Genomic DNA, 12672 nt, shown 5'->3' with positions numbered 1-12672 from the left:
GGTAGTATCTGGCTGGCATTGTGACGGTATAAAGCGTGGCCAGAAATGAGCTGGATAAGAGGCCACTAGGAGATCCCTAGTTTCAAGTAGGAAAGCATCCTGGACAAAGGAAGGAGCAAACTGCTTTCAAATTGCCACCAAAAATTCATGTAATACATCTACAAGGTCTCCTGGGGTTGGGATTTGATAGCATCTAGCCAATCTTTTTTGGGCTGAGCACCCTCCATAGTGTATGGATGAAGGACCACCAGGAAATGCCATTCACTGGACCACACCAGATAGTTGGGGGGGAAAAACAACCCTGAAAAAATTCAAAGCATTTATTTATGATCCAGGGTGGGGTCATCTCGAGTCCTCCAGATCAACTTACAGGAGAACTTTGATTTCATGCATTTAATTTTAGTGGTTTGCTTGAAAACTGAAACATTATGAATTAAGTAGCTCCATAATATCCAGACACACCCCCCCTCCTTTTTTTTCTTTCCAGGCATAAAAGGTTAGAGATTCTCACTCATCCAAGTCATGGTTGTGCCAAAGATGCTTTTCCAAAAGGCACCTGGATTTTCTTGGTTGTTTCCTTGAAAAGGTTTCGCTTCTCACCCAAGAAACCTCTTCAGTTCTCTTTAGAAAGCTTCTTGGATGAGAAGTGAAAAGTCTTCAAGGAAAAAGCTAAGAAAAGTTGGAAGGAAGGAAGGAAGGGAAAGAAAGAGTGAGAGAGAAAGAAAAGAAAGAAAAAAAAGAAAGAAAAAAAGAAAGGAAAGAGAGAAAGAAAGAAAGAAAGAAAAAGAAAGAAAAGAAAAAGAAAGAAAAGAAAGAAAGAAAGAAAAAGAAAGAAAGAAAGAAAGAAAGAAAGAAAGAAAGAAAGAAAGAAAGAAAGAAAGAAAGAACATCTTTGGGACTTTCTAGTGATATGTAGGCTGGATTGCAAGCAGCCACTGCCATGAGGGAGTCAAGCTATTCTCCAAAGCGCCTGAAGGCAGGACAAGAAGCAACAGATGGAAACTAAGCAAGGAGAGAAGCAACCTAGAACTAAGGAGAAACTTCCTGACAGAACAATTATCCAGTGGAACGACCTGCCTCCAGAAGCTGTGAATGCTCCAACACTGGATGTTTTTAAGAAGAGACTGGACAGCCATTTGTCTGAAATGGTATAGGGTTTCCTGCCTGAGCAGGGGGTGGGACTAGATCAGGGCTTTTCAACCAGTGGTTCGGGTACCACCTCTGGTACATTGGCACCTGGCAGGTGGTACGCAACCATCCTAGAAAAGTAGTGGGGGAGGGGAATGAGCTGAACCGGTGGCAGCACCAAACAAGCCTGAGTGAGAGACGGCTGGAGCTGCAGGGCTGTCAGGGCTCAGCGGAAGCACCAGGATCAACGCTTCTTCGGGGCTGTCAGGGCTCAGCGGAAGCGCCAGGATCAGCGCCAGACTCCAGCTGGAGCTCTGCGCTGATTCCGGTTCTTCTGCTGAGCCCAGAAGAAGCGCCGATCAGCTGGAATGTTGCAGCATCTCCAGGGTCTTGTGATTTACATTCAGATGCTTGACAACTGATTCATATTTATGATGGTCACAGTGTCCCAGGGTCATGTGAAGTGACCAAAACCTGCTGCAACCACCCAGCAGACGGGGGGGGGGGAGGGGGGAATAAAAACCAAACACCCCCCACCCCACCCCCGCTGCCAATCCTCAACAGAAATGCTCACAACAATGAAAACCTCAGACAGGAGGAAGAGCGCCGCCGGGCGGGCAGGCAGGTGTCTTGCTGGCGGCTGTGGCTTGGGGGGCACTTTTTTCAGTGCCATTGTAACTTCAGTCACTAAGCGAACTGTTGTAAGTCGAGGACTACTTGTACTTCATCACTTTTCTCTCTCTCTCTTTTTTTTTTGGTCATCAAGTTTTTGACACCTTGCTAGGCGACTGGTGGTCCTCGGATGTTGCCATGTCCTAAAAGTGGTACAGTGGGTGAAAAGGTTGAAAAGCCCTGGACTAGATGACCTTCAAAGTCCCTTCCAACTTTATTATTATGATGATGTTAGGACTCGAGCTGGATTTGAAAGGGATTTCTAAAGCTCCACCTACCTGTCTTCGGATTTCTGTTCTCAAAGAAGCAGCTTGAGGTCAGACAAATGAGCCTTGCCATCCTTTTCTTCCCCTGGTTTCCACAGGCTGAATGCTCTTAAGCGTGTGCTGAGGGCTTCTCCATTGCAAAACCAGTTTTATTAAGAATGTCTGGCTCTTGGTGTAGCCATGGTTAAGTGCATTCCCAGCCTGAAAGAGACAGGCTGACCTTATTTTCCAGCAACTCAAGCTGAATACTTTGAAGCACATCCAGAGCGCTTACGGAACAACCTTTAATACAGAGGCAGATTTGCCAAGAATCTTTGCCTGTTTGCAAAATGTGTTTCCTCTCTGAAAGAAGGCTAAAGAAGAAAGGGGGGGGCGCGAAACAACAACCCCAAAGCAAAATACTTCTTCCAATTTGCATGTTGCAACTCCAGGACTCTCAAATGCAGAATTTTTAGCCTTGCCAAATTGCAACTGCCCAGCCAAACTGGACAGCTAAACTGTCCATAATTCAGGAAATCACATTTAGTACAATGTTTGGAATCTAGTCTTGGTGCAAACTGCAGGTGGTCCTCAACATATAACCTCAATTGAGCCCAAAGTTTTCACTGCTAAGTGAGACATTTGTTAAGTGCGTTTTTGCCCCATTTCATGACCTCTCTTGCCACAGTTGTTAAGTGAGTCGCTGCAGTTGTCAAGTTAGTAACACAGCTGTTAAATGAATCTGGCTTTCCCCGTTGACTCTGCTTGTCGGAGGGTCGCAAAAGGGGATCACAGGAGTCTGAGACACTGCGACCGTCATAAATATGAGTCAGTGGCCAAGCGTCTGAATGTTGATCACGTGACTATGGGAATGCCGCAGTGGTCATAAGTGTGAAAAACGGTCATACATCACTGCTGTATGTCGAGGGCTACCTGTACAGTGTTTGGATCTGGTCTTGAGAACACGCAAACTATGGCAAACTTGGGGATTCCCCAAATTGTAGATAGCAATTCTAATTCTAATATTATTTTGTACCTGTTCCTGTTCAATATGTGACTCTAAATGTTTGAAGTTTTCTTTTTCTTTTTTCTTTTTTAAAAAAAGGTCCTCAGAGCTTACTCATTGATTTCCCAGACTTCCAAAGACGGCGCACCTTTATTTTGAAAGTAATGCCAAATTATAGAAAAATAATTAAGTAGCCCTGTGTGCACATTCACTTTTCTTTCATTGTCTTTCTAATTTGGCCACTGTTCAGCAAGTTTGCAGCCTGGCCAAGCCACGGAGGAAATTATGACGGGATCCTCCTTGTGGCTAGATTGTTCCCTAGTTCAGAGGTCCCCAACCTTTTGGGCACCAGAGACCGGTTCCGCGGAGACGGGTTTTTCCGCGGACCGGAGGGTGCGTGGTTTTGTGTGCTGCCTGCATCTCACGGATGGGGCTTTGCTTGTTTGTGCGGACCGGTTGCTGGCATGCCGTGGCCCGGTACCGGTCCACGGACCGGGGGGTTGGGGACCCCTGTTCTAGTTGAATTCAAATACTGTAGCTATTATTATATTGTTTGGGTTTGACGTTGCATGTTATAGGAACTCAGCTAATTCAGCTAACAATAGTTAAACCACTCTGCTAAACAACTAATTCCCACAACACTGTCAAACTACCTAGTAGGGCTGTATTACTATTACCCTCCTCATCCTTTCTATTACCTATCTCCTTATCTTCTTACGACTATAACTTGGTTGCTTATCTTATGCATCTTACGATTTATATTAATTGTTTCATTTGGTATCCTAGTATGATTTATGTTGATTGCTTCTTTAGTATCCTGTGACCATTACTGAGTGTTGTATCTTATGATGTATGATGAATGTATTTTATGATTATGATCGTGATACATCACTTGCTGCCTGTATGTACGCTAAAAGCTTCTGCACCGGAGACAAATTCCTTACGTGTCCAATCACACTTGGCCAATAAAGAATTTTAACTCTTAATTCTAATTATGCTTAATACAATTTCAAGGAATCAAGTGACCCCTTTTTTCTGACTAGTGTGTCTCAGGTTTTCTAATAAAGTATTTACTAAGGGGCTGGATTTTAGCTAATTCAGACTTTATGGAAGCCAACTTCTAGACTGCATATAAGATTTTAAGCTGGAGGTTTATGGAGCTATTGGTAGCATTTTTGAATTGAGGGATCAGCAAATCGGTGTCAACTCATAACCACCTACAGAGAGTCCTCGATTTACGACCTTGCCCTCTGAATCTTTGAACTTTGGGGAAAATATCAGAACTGTTTTTGTTGACTTCTGGACTGGACTTTAATTCAGTCTTCCCTATTGAATTTGCCATACGTACCAATGCTGGTTCTCAGCCTCGGATTGTTGACTTCATGTTTTGCCATGTGAAATTCCAGACAGGACAACAATTTAAAGTTACAGAGGCTTAAATGTCGGGTGTTTAATCTTTAACTCGGCCTTTTAAAATATTTTTTTAAAAAAAAACAAACCAAACCCCACCACTACAAAAAATAGGATGGGGGGGCCCTCCTGGAACAGTCCTAAGTAATTGATCTGAAATTTTTGAGCAATTGTTTTGCGTTTGATCAGCTCTAGCTATAGTGAGGACTATTCCTTTGTCAAGCAGATTTTTGGGTCAAGTTGAACGACGTTTTGGATGATCCGTCCATGGGAAGGCAGAGTGGGAAAATGATTTCTTAAAAGTTACTCTTTAAATTGGAAGGATGGCAAAGTCTCCAGCTGAGGAGACAGAGAGGTATATGTGAGAAAAATATTGCAGTTTAAAAGATTACTTGTTTCCCTGTCTTGTGCTTGTTTTTTTTAACTGTGTGTTATTTATAGTGACCACGTTCAAAAAAATATGAAAATGATATCGGCATTGCAGTCCCTGGAACATCTCCACTCAGGGAAATGGCTCGCAGGCTATATAATTTCTCTCTGTTTATTAGTAAAAGATTTAAATATCTGGCCAGGGTGAATGTGCCAAACAGAGCAATTGTAAATAAAATTTATCCAAGTCCTGCTTGTTTTCTTGGATAAGAAAACCTTCTGTTTACAAAGGAAGTCTTGCAATTCTGTTATAAAAACATATATACAAATATGTTTTAAAAAACCATCAAGTCCCCCTCCTCCCTCCCTCCTCCCTCCCTTCCTTCCTTCCTTCCTTCCTTCCTTCCTTCCTTCCTTCCTTCCTTCCTTCCTTCCTTCCTCTGCCCAACTTGCTGACTTGGACATTGTCAACCTGACATCATCAAGCAATGCAGTAGCAAGGCTCCTTCTATCTCTCTCAAGGTGTCCACTGAAAATATAAGACGTTCATTGAAGGAATTGGTCCCAGCCACCTATAGATGCAGCCATTATAATCAGAGAATTGCCTTTCTTGAGCATCCTTGAGAACAGAGGCATTAAACACTAATTGAAGGGATGACAGACTGAGCAGGCACAGTTCTTTAAAGCCCAAAGCTGCTTCTTTGATGTGCTTTATGAACTCAGACATTGTGGCTTGTAAAAAATAATGTATTGTCGGTAGGTGGTTCGCTAAACCATGGCCTAACTGTCTGTGAAGCCAGTTGCCACTGATTGAGTGATGTGATTTGGCTTCATGTCAGGGTGGATTTGATTTAAATCCAAGTCGGTTTAAACCACGATTTAAATCACTAGTACAAAAGGCTTGATTTAAATCAACCCAATTGAAACCATAATTTTTAAAGAGCAACTTCCATCTCTGTCCCATAGGAGCTCCTCCTCTGACCCGCTGTTGACTCGCCGACAGTCCCATTCACTTTAATGGGATGGCTGGTGATGCGGCAGTGACACAACAAGCTGAGGGACGTGGTGGGCAACAGGTGAGTGGATGCCCGCTAACAGGCACTGCCAGGATGGATCTGAAATGACAGGTGCTCTTTCAATGTAAGGACTCATTCTTGCTGGTAGTTGGTGTTATGTACTGGGCTCTTGTGTAACACCACATGGGTTGCTGGAGCAGCTAACGGCTCTCCAGCAACCCAGACTACAAGTCTCCTGTGCTGCAATTGGCTATCTCCAGGCGGCAGTGGTTGATTCAAACCTTCTGGCTGCCGCCTAGGGGCTAGACTATATATTGCGGCTAGTTGCAGACATTTCCCCAGTACAGTTCCAGCACGAAATAAACGATGAGTTTTCCTGTACTTAGCTTCACGTCTTCATTCCTGCACCAAAGAACTCACTATTTAACAGTTAGAATCTTTAATGTTATTATTTGCAAACAAGGTGAAGATTTCCTATTTAGAATAATAAGCTCCCAGGTTAGTAATATCAGAACCGATTTTAGGTTAATAGGTTAATCACACATAGTTGGAGAACTACTCAAATTCTTTTATTTAATTAAAGCACTTAGAGCCTGGTACAGATGCATTTCTCTTCCAAAAAAAATCGTACAGTTTGTAGTACACATAGATTTGCAAAACAATGGGATAAAGGAATGTTCCTGAACTTTGTTTTATGATTTATCTCATGGTTACTGTGAACTTGTGTGAATGCATCAATGCAGTGCATGTTACCTCAGCTTGCAGAGCTTGGATTCATCTGAATGAGTTTACCAAAAAAAGGCAAATATTGCAGAATATACGGCCTTGTGCTACATAACTAAGCTCCACTTCGCGCTGAATAAACTAAAATATTAATATATCTTAAATAGAGAACTTTATTTAGATAGATTTTTACTCCAAAAGCATTTTATTAAAATAAATTTGATTTAAAAAAATCCAATTTAATTTTTTTTAAAATCCATTTTTTATTTTTTTATTTTAAAAATTGATTATTATCCACCCTGCTTCATGCAGAGAGGAGAATAATTCAGGATTGTATTAGGAAACATGCTTTATGGCAATTTGTTATAAAAATTAGTTAGAAAAACGACCTCTCCCATCACTTGTAATTTACTGAGAATTGCTTGCAGTAGTTCGGGGGGAATTTGGGCGAGGTTGTGATACAGCACATGTGGAGAAATATATCACTTCTTTTCATCAGCAGCTGATCGGTAACAGCATTTATCAACCTTTAAATTATTTTTTTGAGGAAGAATCAAGGAAGAACACTATGAGCCATGTTCTGTATATAATACAGATAGTCCTCGACTTACAACAATTTGTTTAGTGACCATTCAGAGTGGCAACAGCACTGGAAAAAGCGACTTATGACCGTTTTTCACACTTACGACTCTTGCGGCATCCCCTTTGTCATGTGATCATAACTGAGACGCTTGGCAACTGGCTGATATTTATGACGGTTGCAGAGTCCCGAAGGGGTTTTCTGATCCCCTTTTGTGACCTTCTGACATACAAGGTCAATGGGGAATCACTTTGCAATCACTTCGCAACCACGTGTACTAATTACCTGCAGTGATTCCCTTAACAACTTAGCAAAGCTTATAAAATGGGGCAAAACTCACTTCACGACTGTCTCGCTTAGCAGCAGAAATCCTTTATGTTGCTCTGTGTATGTAGTTTGATTTTCCAGTGTTTCCTTCGCCCTTCACCTCTTTTCATTGTTGTTGTTATTATTATTTCCATAAGATAATTGCACAAAGCATTTTATTGGGACGGGGTGGCTCAGTGGGTTAGGACGCTGAGCTTGTCGATCAGAAGGTCGGCGGTTTGGCGGGTCGAATCCCGAGTGCCGCGTAACAGAGTGAGCGCCTGTTACTCGTCCCAGCTTCTGCCAACCTAGCAGTTCGAAAGCACGTAAAAATGCAAGTAGAAAAACAGGGACCACTACGGTGGGAAGGTAACAGCGTTCTGTGCGCCTTTGGCGTCTAGTCATGCCGGCCACATGACCACGAAGACATCCTTGGACAAGCGCTGGCTCTTCGGCTTTGAAACGGAGATGAGCACCGGCTCCTAGAGTTGGAAATGACTAGCACGCATGTGCGGGGGAAACTTTACCTTTTTAAAAAGCACTTTTTTTTCCAGTCTTTACAGCCCTTGACAAGGCGGTCAAGTTAAACCCTCCCGAGCAACTTAAACAAAGCCTTCTTGATTGCATTTATGCAAATGGATCTCCCAGTAGGCCCCTTTCTAATTCGTTTCCATTTCCCTTCCAAACTGCCTTGAGGGGAGACCATGGCAGGTAAGTAAAATGAAGGCATCACAGGTCAGGTGCCACAAGATGGCGTTAGCTGAAGAGCCGCTTAGGAGCTGCAGCAGATGCTGGAGCCTCTCCTGCCACTGGGCTGTCTTCAGAAGAGAAAATTGATTCGACAGAGAAGAAGTTCCTATGATCGGATTTATTTTTACACCGTTGGAGATAGGGAAGGGGGAGAGAAAAAACGAAGGGGAAACGCCATCTCTCCCGCAGATACTTCCTTGCCTTCGTGCCAATTCCAAAGGCTAAACTCCCGAAGAATGTAGGATCAACCCCTGTTTGTTAAGATATACGACGTTTACGTGTCACTTTGCAAAAATTAACTTGGTGTGGTTCCCGGAAGGATGAGAACATGGATAACGTGGCTTTTAAGAACTGGACCGGGTATTGTTTGTGGAGGTGGGGGAAGAAAAAAAAAACTTCACAATTTATTCAGTTCTCTCTGTTTCCTTGCTTGCTTACTTTATTTAAAGAATTCATTTGGCTGCCCAAGTGAAGAGTGTGGTAAAGCAGCAAACAAAATAAAAATAAAAATAAAGCAATCAACAATAACATTTGTTATGTATGGGGTCTTAAGCAGCAGCTCAGCAAATACCACCAGGTGGCGGCGTACCGTAACCGGATTGGCTGGTTAGCTTTCGGCGGGAGATTTAGATGAACGGATTGGCCGAGAGCGTACCTGGCAAGGTATATAAGGGGTACAGGTAACCCCTTTTGTCCAGTGCAGTTCCTACCCACAATAAGAGCTGTTTGCTGTACTCATCTGCCTGGTGTCTTCCATGCAGTCCTGAACCCACTACACAATAACATTTAATCATTATTTTCCCATCCTGGATGGGAAGCTTCTGTCCTTAAAGGAAACAAGTCCAGCAGGGTGTTTTTTTCCCCTCCGCTAATTCGATGACAGAATCCTGATTCTGTAGTCCTGGACTTACGACCACAGTTAGGGACTGGAACCTCTGCTGCTAAGCAAAGCCGTTGCTAAGTGAATCACACCCAATTTTACAGGAATCCAGCTTCCCTCGCTGACTGCTAGTTGGGTCGCAAGTGGCAATCACATCATCCCCAGGACACTACAGGCAGGCCTGGATGTAGGACCACAATTGAGCCCCAAATTTATGTTGCTAAAGTGAGACCTTTGCTAAATGGGTTTTGCCCCCATTTTATGACTTTTCTTGCCACATTTGTTAAGTGAATCACTGCAGCTGTCAAATTAGTAACGCGGTTGTTAAGTGAATCCTGCTGCCTCATTGACTTTGCTTGTCAGCAGGTCGCAAAAGGGGATCAGATGACCGCTGGACACTGTAGCCATCATAAATGTGAGTCAGTTGTCAAGCCTCCGAATTTTGATCACCTGACCCTGGGGATGCTGCCACGGTCGTAAGTCTGAAAAACGGTCATAAGTCACTTTTTTTTTCAGTGCGGTTGAGCAGTTACTAAATGAACTGTACAATTTTTGTAAATACAGGCTAGTTGCCAAGCTCCTGAATTTTAATCAGCAGGGGATTCTGCGATGGGTTGTAAGTGTGAGGACTAGGTGCAAGTCACTTTTCCCAGTGCTGTTGTAACTTTGGAGCCCTGGAGGTGCAGGGGTTAAAATGTAGGATTGAAGGCAAACTCTGCCCATAGGCTGGAGTTCGATCCTGACTGGCTCAAGGTTGGCTCAGCTTTCCATCCTTCCGGGGTCGGTAAAATGAGGATCCAGATTGCTGGGGGCAAGAGGCTGACTCTGTAAAGCACACAGAGTGGGCTACAAAGCACTACGAAGAAGCGGTATATACGTAAGTCTGTGGACTATTGCTACTGAACCACTGTTAAACAAGTGGTAGTTGAATCAAGGACTGTCTGTCTTTCAAATTCTGTTTTCCTGATTAATGCTTCTCTTTTCCTTAAATCACTTTTGTATTCTTCCAGTAATTTGTAAGTTCATAACTTGTGGCTACCGATTGGTCTATTTTAATCTCCCCTGTGGATCCTGCCAATATATATATATATATATATATTCCAAATCCTTTACACTGGTATTCTCCCAACAATTCTTCTCAGTTGTCTCACTTGCTGTGATTACAGATGGAACAGGGAGACTAGTTTACCATAATTGATTTTCTGAGGTTAATTTAAATGGAACAAAGCCGTTGCGTGCCCACTGTTGTAATTGATCCTGAGTTACTAACTGTGCAAAAGACGGGACACCTTGAGGAACAGAGGAGTGGGCTTAATGGGTAACCTTCTTGCCTTTGAACGCGGAGTGGACGTTGTGTTTTCCTGCAAGTTTTGGTGCTTTGTCTTATTTCATGACTACTGTCCTTTCTGTGGCACATGCGTAACACCTCCAAGGCATCGACAGAACTGGTGAGCCAGAAGAAAGGAAAAAAAAGGAAATTGCTGGCAAAAGAAAATAGATATTGGCTTAAGACTTAGCAGGCCTGGTTGCAAAATTCAGGGTTGTCACCAGATGGAAGCAAAGCATTAAGAGCTTTTGTTCTTTTGAATACAAGAGTCTCAAAATTAGAAAGGAAAGTTCTAGAGGAAGCTACTGTGTAGTTACGGCTTGATGCTGAGGTCCGGGCCCTTTTGCAGAATTCCTCCCGGGTGGAAACGGAAAGCGCGCAGTGGTGGGATTCAAATATGTGAACAACCGGTTCTCTTGTGTGGATGCCGCTTCTGGAAGTCCATTCAGGGCCTGGGCAACAACAACAACAACAACAAAAGCTACCGGTTCTGCCGAAGTGGTGCGAACCGGCTGAATCCCACCACTGGAAACGGGTAACTTCGGGATGTGGAACATCCCCCTCGATGTTGTCTCCTCTCTCTCCTTTCTTGTTCTCCTCCCCATTCAGGAGGAAAGTAACTCTTACTTTCTCTTGAAGCTAGCTATCTCTTGAAGCTTTCCCAAGCCCGGCGTAAGGACGGTCTGGCAAAATGGCTAATTTTAAGACGGTATAGTAGCTGGTGTTACCGGATGATGTTACAAACCGGTTGGTCCAGTAATGGCCACATTGCAATGCCTGGAGCTGACTGCCTGCCAAACCTGTTTATAATCCCCTTGATCCTCTCTCCATTAATTCTACTGCTGGCTGCTTGCTGGCTTCCAAGAAACCCTCTTGAACGTTTTTCCTCTCCGAAGTATTTCTGATTTTGCTCACGATTTGCCATGCAGGTAGCACTAGCAATAGTGCTCAGATTTATATACCGCTTCCATAATGCTTTACAGCCCTCTCTGAGCGGTTTACAGAGTCAGCGTCTTGCCTCCCAACACTCTGGGTCCTCATTTTACTGACCTCGGAAGGATGGAAAGCTGAGTTGACCTTGAGCAGGTCAGGATCGAACTACTGGCAGTGGGCAGAGTCAGCCTGCAATGCTGCATTCAAACCACTGCACCACCTGGGCTCTTATTACAACCTCGACTTACAACCACAATTTCTGATGCAAAGCAAGGTGGTTGAGCAAGTTTTACCCCATTTTACGACCTTTCTGGCCACAGCTGCTAAGTGAATCACCGCAGTTGTTAAATTAGCAACGTGGCTGTTAAGTGAATCTGGCTTCCCCATTGACTTTGCTTTTGAGGTCACAAAATGGGATCACATGACCCAGCCATCATAAATATGAGTCAGTCTGAATTTTGATCACATGACCGGGGAGGCTGCAGCGGTCATACGTGTGAAAAACGGTCATAAGTCATTTTTCCCCCAGTGCTGCTTATCTTTAAACGGTTGCTCAACAAACGGTTGTGAGCACTGCCAGTATTGTAAACAAATCAAGTTTGAAATCTGCAGATTCTTAAAGGAGTCTCTAAGCCATTTTCTAGGAATTGCTTCTTATTGCGTATTATCCCTGTTTTGCACAAACTCATACACTGCTTATTCCTCCCCAGGTGTATTGTTGTTATGGGCGATCCATTTTGTAAAGGTCCCATGTTTGATTGGCGAGATAAAAAGTACAGGTAGTCTTCGGCAACTGAGCTAAAAATTTCTGTTGCTAAGTGAGCCATTTCTTCACTGAGTTTTGCCCCATTTTGTGACCTTTCTTGCCACAATTGTTAAGTGAACCACTGTGGTTGTTAAGTTAGTGACCCTAACTTATTGACTTTGCTTGTCAGAAGGTCCCAAAAGGGGGAATCACATGACCCTGGGACTCTGCGACTGTCATAAATATGGGACAGTTCCCGAAAATCTGATTTTTCATCACGTGACCCTTTGGGATGCAGCAATGGTCGTGTGAAAAATAGTCATACATCGCTTTTTTTCTATGATATTCCATCAATCAATTCATTATTACAGCCAAAGGCCAATTTTCTATGATACTGTAACTTTGAACGGTCATTAAATGACCTGTTGTAAGTCAATGACTATCTGTATCTTGCCTTTTACTGCATACCACACAATCACGGTGTGCTATTATTTAAATAAACAAAACCACAATTGTTCCTGTTCGCCCCATCCTGTGTTACACGGACAAGTCATTCCCATGTTATAAATTAATAGCACATCC

At 43.3% G+C, this 12672-nt stretch overlaps 1 protein-coding gene across 3 annotated transcripts in view; it reads right to left on the bottom strand.

The window, feature by feature from the left end:
• LOC310642546 (phytanoyl-CoA dioxygenase, peroxisomal-like) overlaps positions 1-12672 on the bottom strand; it is a 156376-nt gene that overhangs the window by 84293 nt on the left and 59411 nt on the right. The gene's annotated exons all lie outside the window — the stretch shown is intronic.

The sequence above is a fragment of the Vipera ursinii genome (assembly GCF_947247035.1).
Source record: "Vipera ursinii genome assembly, chromosome: 6".
Classification (NCBI taxonomy): Eukaryota; Metazoa; Chordata; class Lepidosauria; order Squamata; family Viperidae; genus Vipera; species Vipera ursinii.
This window is presented reverse-complemented; position numbering and strand designations above follow the sequence as displayed.